Genomic DNA, 9,654 nt, shown 5'->3' with positions numbered 1-9,654 from the left:
GCAGTTCCCAAGAGTATGCTAGCTCTCAGCTATTGCAAAAATAAGTACATAAAAACATATGCCAAAAATCCCTCACGTCCTTTCTTTCCCCCATTTGCTGTGTTTGCCCCTGGCTAAACAGGGCAGCTTGGAGCAGGGCACTAGATTGTCCTTCCCAGGTCTTCTTTCTACAGACATGATAAAGGGACCCTAGGCATCAAATCCATGTGTGAAGTCAAGGAATCCTGTTATTCCCCATATTATAGGGAGAACTACAATGCAGAGAGATTAAAGCCCAAACATCTAAATGGTTTGCTGCTGTATTCCTCATTCTTGTGTAAAAATCTTAAATACCAAAGGACTGACTGTTCCCATTTGGTTTGGTTAGAGTGGTAAACGTTCATACAATCTGAAAAACACCCCTCACAGAACACTTCTAAATCGTTGGCCTGATCATTTGCCCGAGGTTGTATGGCAAACCAGTGACAGTGGAAGAGCACACTTCCTTGAGACTCCAGTTCAGTGCCTTGAGCACACACCTGCCTCTTCTTCATTCCTACTTTGTTACCTGAATTATAGGCATGTAAGAGATATCAACCTCATTCTGCTTTGTCCTGAGGAACACTACATTACTCTTTTCTTTGCTGATCTACCTCATAAATAACCATGTCTCTGATGGTTACAGGCACAGGAGGGCTAAGTACTACTGAAACCCGTGCTGGCTGTGGCAGGTACCTTTACAAAGAGGCCTTCATGTTTAGGATGAAATTCTTGGAAAGTTTCCATGAAAACTGTGTTTTTTAAAAGAAATAAAATTAAGCTTTCATGTGTAACTTTATTTTTCACAGTTTATCAACCTTAGCTCTGTACTTCATATTTCCTTGTTTTAAGAAGAAAATGGGCTCATAACAAACATTCTTAAGTCAATTCCTGCGTGTTATTTTAGTGAATAAATCAGAAATTTTGATACTTTAAAAAGAAAAAAAGGGAAAAACAAGTTTGATCTGAAATGCTGAGACTGATGGGAGTCTGAGATCAGATAATCTTAGCCTTCACCTAGATCAAACCGTAACGATTACTGGAGTGATAGAACTTTACCACTCTCCCTGCTGGCACTTCAGTGATTAATGAAAGCACATGCATAGCTGAAAGTGGCTCAGTTTCCCTCAAAATAGGCCTAGTCACTCTTGGAGGAGAGAGTATGTACTAGGAGAAAACATAAAATGAAGTAATGTGTGTCCAGGGTAGACATAATAAAGAAAATGAAATAGTGATGAGACACCTAAAAAAAATGTATCTCAAAACCCACAGTCTTTTAAAATCTGTTTAGTGCACTGGGGTACAAGTTGGTTGCAGACTCTGTTTATATGTATTTATGTTTTATATGTACACACTATATTAGATGCTGTCTATATTGGAAAGTGACTATAGACTATGAAAATGTGGATCTCATTTTAGCACCTGAAGATCAGACGAAAAAGGAGGGCTCAGTGAAGACTGATCAGCATTTCCCTTTGTTTAAAAGTGTTATTTTCTTATTAAATTGTGCTATGGGGCAGCATGCTAGGGACATGCTTGTCATTGTGTACAGGAACACCCTACAACACTATTTAGGTATGTAACATGTTTGCTGCAGGTTCACCATAGGTTATAATATGTATCTAGACTTGAAGATATGTAAACTGCTAAATTTAGCAGACTGTCTTTGTACTTTTGGGCACCACAAAAAAAAATTCAGATGGTTTAATGGCAGATGCTAAAAGGTAGGGACAGTCCTCTTGGGAAACTCTCTCCTTCTTATGAAACCAGCATGGCAATACTTCAGTGCTGTTTTGCTTTCAGTTTGTTTTTGGTTCTTTTGGGTTTTTTTTTTTTTTTGTTTTGTGGTTTTTTGTTTGTTTGTTTGGGGTTTTTTTGGGGTTTTTTTTGGGGGGGTTGTTTTGTTTTGTTTTTGGTTGGTTGGTTTTTTTTGTTGTTGTTGTTGGGGGTTTTTTTGGTTTTTTGGGTTTTTTGTTAGTTTGTTTTTGGTTTGTTTTTGGGTTTGTTTGTTTGTTTGTTTTGTTTTGTTTTTTTCATATATAGTCTATACATTTTAAGGAAGGCACTACACAGGATTTACACAGAAAAGAGTTGGGTTTGTGTGCTACAAATAAGGAGAAGTTTGGAGAGCTAGGAGTTTAGTTTGCTTTTTTATCATGTGAAAGTTTATAATAAAGAGAAATCACTTCTCTGTGCCAGCTGGAGGGAGCACCGAAAATAATTAGTATAGTTAGTGAGAAAGAGGATTTTACTTAGGTTATAGGAAAGGATTTCTGACTACAAGTCTAACCTAATGGGCTAACAGGTTACACAGTAGGAAAGTTGTGGAAAACCCTGTGGAGGTTTGAGGTTAGTACAGATAATCTGAAAGGCACAATCTGTCTTTACCCTGTCTTAATGCCAGTGGTAGTCCAAATGTTGAGCTTAAGCTCCCTTCCCTACCTGTATATCTTTGCTTTATAATTTTAATTCAATGTAGTGATTTCCAAAAGGTCTTGAGGGATCAGGGAAAACTTTGTCTTGTGCTTCAGTAAAAGTAGTACAGGAAAGGGAGGGTACAATAACAGTTGTCCAGAATTTATCTCATGAGATACATATGTATAAACATCCAACTAAATAAAAATACACATGCACTAACAGAGCCACATATTATTCTTAATGCAGTTATCAGTAAGGTCTCTAAGCAAAAACAGATTTTGGAAATAAATCAATTTTTAAAATATTAATAATATGATATTTCAGTACATGTTAATTAACTATTAGCTAAGATGTAGACTCTATTGAGTTAGGCATTATACACTCACAGGAAAAGTTAGAACTGTCCTTAAAGTGTATCTTTCTCAAAAGATGCTCAAGGCCCTGTTGGGCCCTTGCCATTGCACTCAATAGAAAAGTAATGCTTGAGAGATATTTCCTGTGAACCACCTTGACCCTGGGATTCCTGTTGCCTTGGAGTCTCCATTTTCTGTTTCTGAATTAAACTTCTTTTCCTGAAGCACAGTCCTTTGCTGAACTTCTGCTTGATTTTTGGACTGTCTCTCTTATGTGTATTATGAGTATTCTGAGTTCCCTTCTATGTGCACTTCCAGTCCTCCCAATATAGCAGCAACCATTGACTGTTATACATAGAGGTTATTTTTCTAGCTGACTTTTCTCAACATCTATTTTCCTAGTTCTTATTTCCATGGCTGTGTTTATGAGAAAGCTGGACAGGAGAGCATCAAAAATATGACTGAAGTCAATATCTATTACAGCTCCTAACTCCCACTGAACTACTAAACTGGTTATACAGTCAGGAGAGATAATAACATGGAATTGACATGGTTTTCCTTGTGAAGCTGATCTTGACTATTTCTAATCATTTTATCCACCTAAAAATACTTCCTTTTGAATTTGAAAATACTCTAGTGTATTTTCAGTTATCTTTGTTTGTTGCTTCATCTGTAACTTCCCTAGTCCTTGTTTCATCATATTGTAGTTCCACTCAACACACATCTCTCTGTCCTTCAGCCAGTCCCTCTCTTTTTGTTTTTACATTCCTCAACCTTTTTTTCCCCTCATTCCTTTATCTTTTTTTTACCCAAATCTTTTGTGAAACCATACCTAAAACAGGTATTGGATTTATTCTTCTCTAGTTTTCCAGATTATCTTATTTCTTTTTGTTGTCAAAAGCACTCTAAAGACTCAGAAATTTATTCAGCTAATTTCCCGAAGCTGTAAGAAATCCTTTGACTACTACTTTTAATGTTATTCTCAACTATTTTCCCCACTTGGCATATTGTAGAGAGAGTTTTCCAAGTTTAACACTCTCAGTAGCAACAAATGCTCAATGTCCCAGTGGTTATGTTGGCTAAAACAATTTTAGGGAAATTCCCTCCCATAGCTCTCCCATGTGGCTAGCAATACAGAGACTATAAATATAGCCAAACCACAAGCATTTTTACCACTTTAGCTGATTTATGCAACATGATGGTGAAAATGTCATCGGGCAATCCCTGCGCTACCATTCCTGTCTGTGTTAGAGGAAAAGTTGGTAAAGTTTTTAAACTTGTGATTTTCAGGTAAGTGCCTCTGATAACTTTGGCATAATGTTCTAGAAATCACAGTGAACACATTCAATTTCACAAAGTAGTGAGGGCACTTTTTTCAATGCCATGTAAAAATAAGTATGAAATAATAAAGATGTTTTTTCTTCTATTTAATGCACAAAATACGCATTCATTTCATCTGCTGGTCCATGAGGACTCATAGCATTCCAGATGATGTATCTGAACCAGTTTTCTAATAGTTCCATTCTAAATCAACTGGAATACGTACATTTTCTTCCTATATCTGTAGTTTTGAAATACAATTTGGATAAAAAAATTCTTCCTAAAACTTTTGGGAATCACAAATTATAACAGGAAAATTCAGACTAAGTTACTTTCTTAATAGAAAAGAAAATCTATGAAGAATCTTTGTTTCTTTACTATAACATACCAATACTTAATCAAGCCGGAGGATAGATTTTGATAAAGAATTAACAGCCCCCCGAAAGAAAAATCATATCTCTAAATGCAAATATTCTCCCTAAAATGGGCACCTTCCCTCCTTTCCAAAAACCCACACTGATTCCATGCTGGAAATTGCTGCCAGTGCTCAAAACAGCCACTTGAACTAGTGAAAAGTATTTTAGTTTCAGTACATGAAAACGGCCTCGAAGTGTCACTAGAGAGCTATCGATAATCTGTTTCAAACTACATTTCAAGGTTTTGGGCTGCTTGATCTTTTCACTCAAAAGCCACTTCTAACTTAATCTTTGTTACTAGTCGCATTGCCCATCAATATGTGTGACCACGAAAATGCCCTGGCTGTTTGCACACAGATGGCAAGGCTTTCAGTATCAGAGTTCCACTTTTATGAAGGCAAAGAGCATGAAGTGAAAAAAGAAACTTGCAAATAACAGATCTTTAGGGGAGGCGGTGGGAAAAAAAAAGGAAGTTGGTAATTTATTCCCCCTCCCTTCATAATCTTGACCAAGACAAATAGAAATGTGATTCTAACAATGGTAGGAAGTGAAGCAGCCTAACCTTTCTGCATTTAGCCTGGAAGCTTTTACCGAGTAGAGACTGTCTCTCATAGATGTTTACACACAGTGCCTGGCACAAACAAGACTCATATTTAATCTTGGTCTTTAGAGCACGTATCACAGTATAAATATTTCCTAGTAGTAGTAGTCTTACAGAAAGGAACCCTTGTTTACACTGCTGTTCAGAAGCCACCCTCGGCCACGCTCCTCCTGTGGGATTCCTTCCCAGCTATCCACGTCACTGTCATCTGCAATTTGATTGCCCTTAACATGGCAGATACACAGGTAAGGAAGCCTGCGGTATGGAAGGTTTGTAAATGTCCCGTTTCACTTGCCAATGGTGCATTTCTCACACATATGTTGCTTCACTCAAGTGCTGCTGGGAAGGTCTGGTGTTCAGCACCCTCTTACGGTCTCGCTGTAAACCTGTACGGCTTCGCTGAAGCGTCCACTACCAATGTCCTCGTTCTATCTTTGTCACAAAAGATGAAGAGTGTATTATTTGTCCTAAAAGCCTCAGGAACAGCTCAGCACTTCCATCTTCTGTATCTCTGTGATAAAGCCTCACAAAATGTTTCTCCAGCAATTGCTTTAGTAGTTAAACCTGGCACACCTGCCATGATGCATTTAGGAGTAGGGAAACTTCAGAAGTACAAGTTTGCTTTTACTTCTATATATACACAGATTACTAAACTAATGACTGTCATAACAAGTATGCAATAACAACAAGATGCAAGTCAAGGCCCCAAAGTCTCTCTAGATTAGGTTAGATTAAATTTGCACTGGGATTTAAATAGAAAAGAGTTGGCTTTTGAATCTCTCTGTTTTTTAAAGTTGATTGTCCTGTTATAACGTCACTTGAAAGGTATTTTCCCCTTCTTTCTTCTTTTTAGCCCAATTTATAATAACAGCAGAAACTTCATGATCTTGAAATTATGATTTTCTGTGCAAGCAGGACAAAGGCAAAAAATTCACCACATTAACACAGCATTCAGCGGATAGCAACAATGACCAAGTACATTGAAAGTAGAAAACTTTTCTGATGACTTATCCAGAGGAGCTTGTAAATACACTTCTGCATCATCACTTCCATGTACAGGCTTGTTAAGCACTAGAACGACTCCATGTGATGGAGGCAAAGGAAAATCCAGGACTGATGAACCTCCAGGGTATAAACTCTCACTATATAACAACGAGGCTAAGTTTCCAGCAGCATTTCATTTTTGTCATTTGTAACAGTAACACATGCAAGTGCTCCTGTCCATTTTGCCAGTATGGTCCTGTGGGTCTTCAGCCTCTTAATTCAGGCAAACACAGTACTTTCTGGTACCTTTACTGCACACCATTTCTTGTGGATTCAAGGTGGATGCTGCATAGAAGAATCAAATGTATTTCTCTTATCATTAGCAACATTTATGGGGGAATTTCATAAGTTCGTTGCATATCTTAACAAACTTTGGCAAGCACTGATTTTGGCCTCATTCTAGTGTCACCAAGATCCATAAAAGGGAAGTTATCTAGTTTAGCATACGTATGACATTGATTCTCCATGTGAACATTAACTGGTAAAGTTGTTAAACAACAGAATAAAGTATCATAACAATTTTCAAATATACTTGTATAAAAACATCCAGGAGAAAGAGTTCAGAGAAATTTTGGAATTATTCTCACTCCACTGCTTTGAATTATCTTCCTGGATATTTATTAGAAAGCAAAAACGTATGTAGGATATGCAAAAATAGTACTGAGGGAAAAATAAAAAATATCATGTTCCTTCCTGTGTTCAGAGTATCAGTCCATGATTTTTGTTATTTTGTTTAATTGCCAAAGGGGGATATATTTGCTGCCCAGTCTCCTCAGAGGAAATAAGTCCTCTGAGCTATATCTGCTAAGTTTGCTTTAACAAACTCCTAAAATGCAATGTGGGACTTGTGAGTGGCCTAATGATTCATTCCTGAAAAATGTTACCTTCACCAATCAGTATTGGGCTTGTTTTCATTAGTGGTGTTTGAAAGGAACATAGATCTGCACTCCAGTGGAAACGGTGTCTCTCATAAATAAATTACATATTTTTAAAGATAGAAAGGGAGTACTTTAAACCTATGACAGCCTTGCTTCAGGGAGCTAGAAAAAGCAGTTTCTTCCTTTAGTTCCCAAAGCTTGGGGGTCGATTTCTTTGTTTCTCTTGGTCCCCTTTGTAAAAGCCCTGCCTATGCAGGTCTTAACTGGTGTGAAATGGTTCTTTTCCAGTGAGAATGAATAGGTTTTGCTTCCTTTGAACAGCAGGTGACCCTTGTAAGCATGGCTTATTGTGTCATCAGTTTAATTTTAAATAATCAGGTGGTTCTCCATACCAAACTTCAGAGAAATAACTACTCTAGTATAGACTAGAAAGGAATTTTTTGCAGGTATTAGAGCTACTCAGCAGGAACAAGTTACCTAACCAACAGATCCATCGGTATTCTTCTCTTTTCCTGAAAACTAAGGTGTGAACTTCAGGAGAAAGAGTCTAGTTTGTACTATATCTAAAAATAAATCTCTAGTCACTATGATCTCTGCTAAGAGCAACTATCAAATACTTTATTACCAACAGCATCAGCTGTGGTGCTGGAAAATATCCCAGAAGGTGGCATTGCTTGGCTCAAAACATTCAGGTTATCACATACATGGCCACAGGAACTATCCTAAGAATCCTAACTCCGGGAATATTTGCTACTTGGTGACAAAAATGCATACATCACCAGTAATAGTTCCCTGTACTTGCAGTTCTAAAATCAGAATTGTGTTAGGTAAAAAAAAAAACAACAAAAAAACATAAAAAAACCCTCACCTCCACAAAAAACCCCTTCCCCCTCTTTTTAATTGAATAATGTCTTTGATACTTTATCTAAATTCATCATGTCTTTGAGAACTACTGTTCCATATATCTTGTGTCTTTCTAGTTACAAATATTAATGTCTTGTTTCACCTAGTGCCTTGATAGTCCTGTTTTGGATATACATGCCTTCCTGCAGCAAAGACTGAGGGCAAAGATGTGGAAATAATACTTGTAACCATCCTCAAGATTCCAAAACATTCTAAAAACTTTAACTTAACCTTTATGCCACGTCCACCAGGTAACATCATAGACATCCTTAAAACAGGGCATTCTGAATCTGAATTCTTTTGTATAAAGAATACCTCTTGCTTTTGTATAAAAAGTATACTCAACAATATAGCCCAAATTTACATATTTCTAACCCTGTACTTCATTCACAGGGCAATACTTTGGTCACCCTTCTGTTTAGGCATAATTGCCACTTTGATCCCACTGCTAACCCTCCTCTGATCTTCCCAGTAGGCAATGTTTCCACCTCAGAGCAATCTCAACAGTTGTCCCAGTAAACGCATCATGAAACACGCTGCTATGTCTTCCCTTTCTCAATCCTCAAACAAGCAACAGGCATTAAAATCTGCCCACCACGCTGGCTCTCCCTAGGGTGAGCCAGTACCCATCCTTCAGTAACCTTGCACTCTGTAGCACCAGCCCTTACGCTCCCTCATCCTTGTGACACCACGCTGCCCGGCCCGCCTGCCTCTGCCCTGCCGGACTCATCGCAATGCCAACAGCTCCCACTCACCGGCAGTGATCCGAGGAGAACAAATTCACCCCACCGTCTACACCGTGTTACAAACAATGCACCATTTCCACTTGCTTCTTACTTCAGGAAAAACGGACCTGCTTGTTGGATCTGGTTTTCCAAATAACGGGACGGGACTGTTGGGAGACGTTCCTCGAGCTTTTATTGCAACATCAGCCTCATTACAGGGTGAGACAATTGAAAGTGGGCAACAGCTCACGTCTTGCCAACAGCAGCCGAAGTTCTCTTTGTTACAAGGCCTTTCAGAAGTTTTCTAACCAATAGCAAATTGTTAGGAGCTTACAGACATCTGCATAAACCAATCATTAAAATTATATGTATAGCTTATATCTAACAATAGGTGCTTGCTTCATATTTTTTGCTATTCAGCAACTTTTTATACTCTTCTATAAACAAAGTACAAAGTCTCATTATTAGAATTTTCTATTATCTTGCTTAACATATTTTTCCACTTGCTAAGGCCTAACTACACAACACAAAAACACAGTCTTATTGTTCTGTGTCCTTAATCTAATATCTTTTTGACTCTAAGCCTTACATCCACACTGCTATCCAAGCTTTCTGCTTTTTCTATTTCCCACACCTGCTTTATTCTATCTCGGTGACCTGAGCATGGTAAAAAAAAATGTCCTAAGCTAGAATCAGGATGATTTCAACTAAGCTACATTATTATGAAAGACACATTTCACCTCAGTCTCTCAAAACAAACACACTGAAACCAGTCCAATACTACCAGTGATGACCTTTTACTACTCTTTCACTACACCAAATAGCATAAAGACTGGATTCACAGGACTAACTTTGCAGGAAACCATTAACCAGCATTACAGTTTCAGACTAGAATGTGTATTATTCTAAATTTTTTAAGGCAATAATTAAGGACTTGTAACTTAGAAAAACTCAAACAATAAAAACAGATTAAAACCT

Source organism: Prinia subflava, chromosome 2, assembly GCF_021018805.1.
Source record: "Prinia subflava isolate CZ2003 ecotype Zambia chromosome 2, Cam_Psub_1.2, whole genome shotgun sequence".
Taxonomy (NCBI): Eukaryota; Metazoa; Chordata; class Aves; order Passeriformes; family Cisticolidae; genus Prinia; species Prinia subflava.
This window is presented reverse-complemented; position numbering follows the sequence as displayed.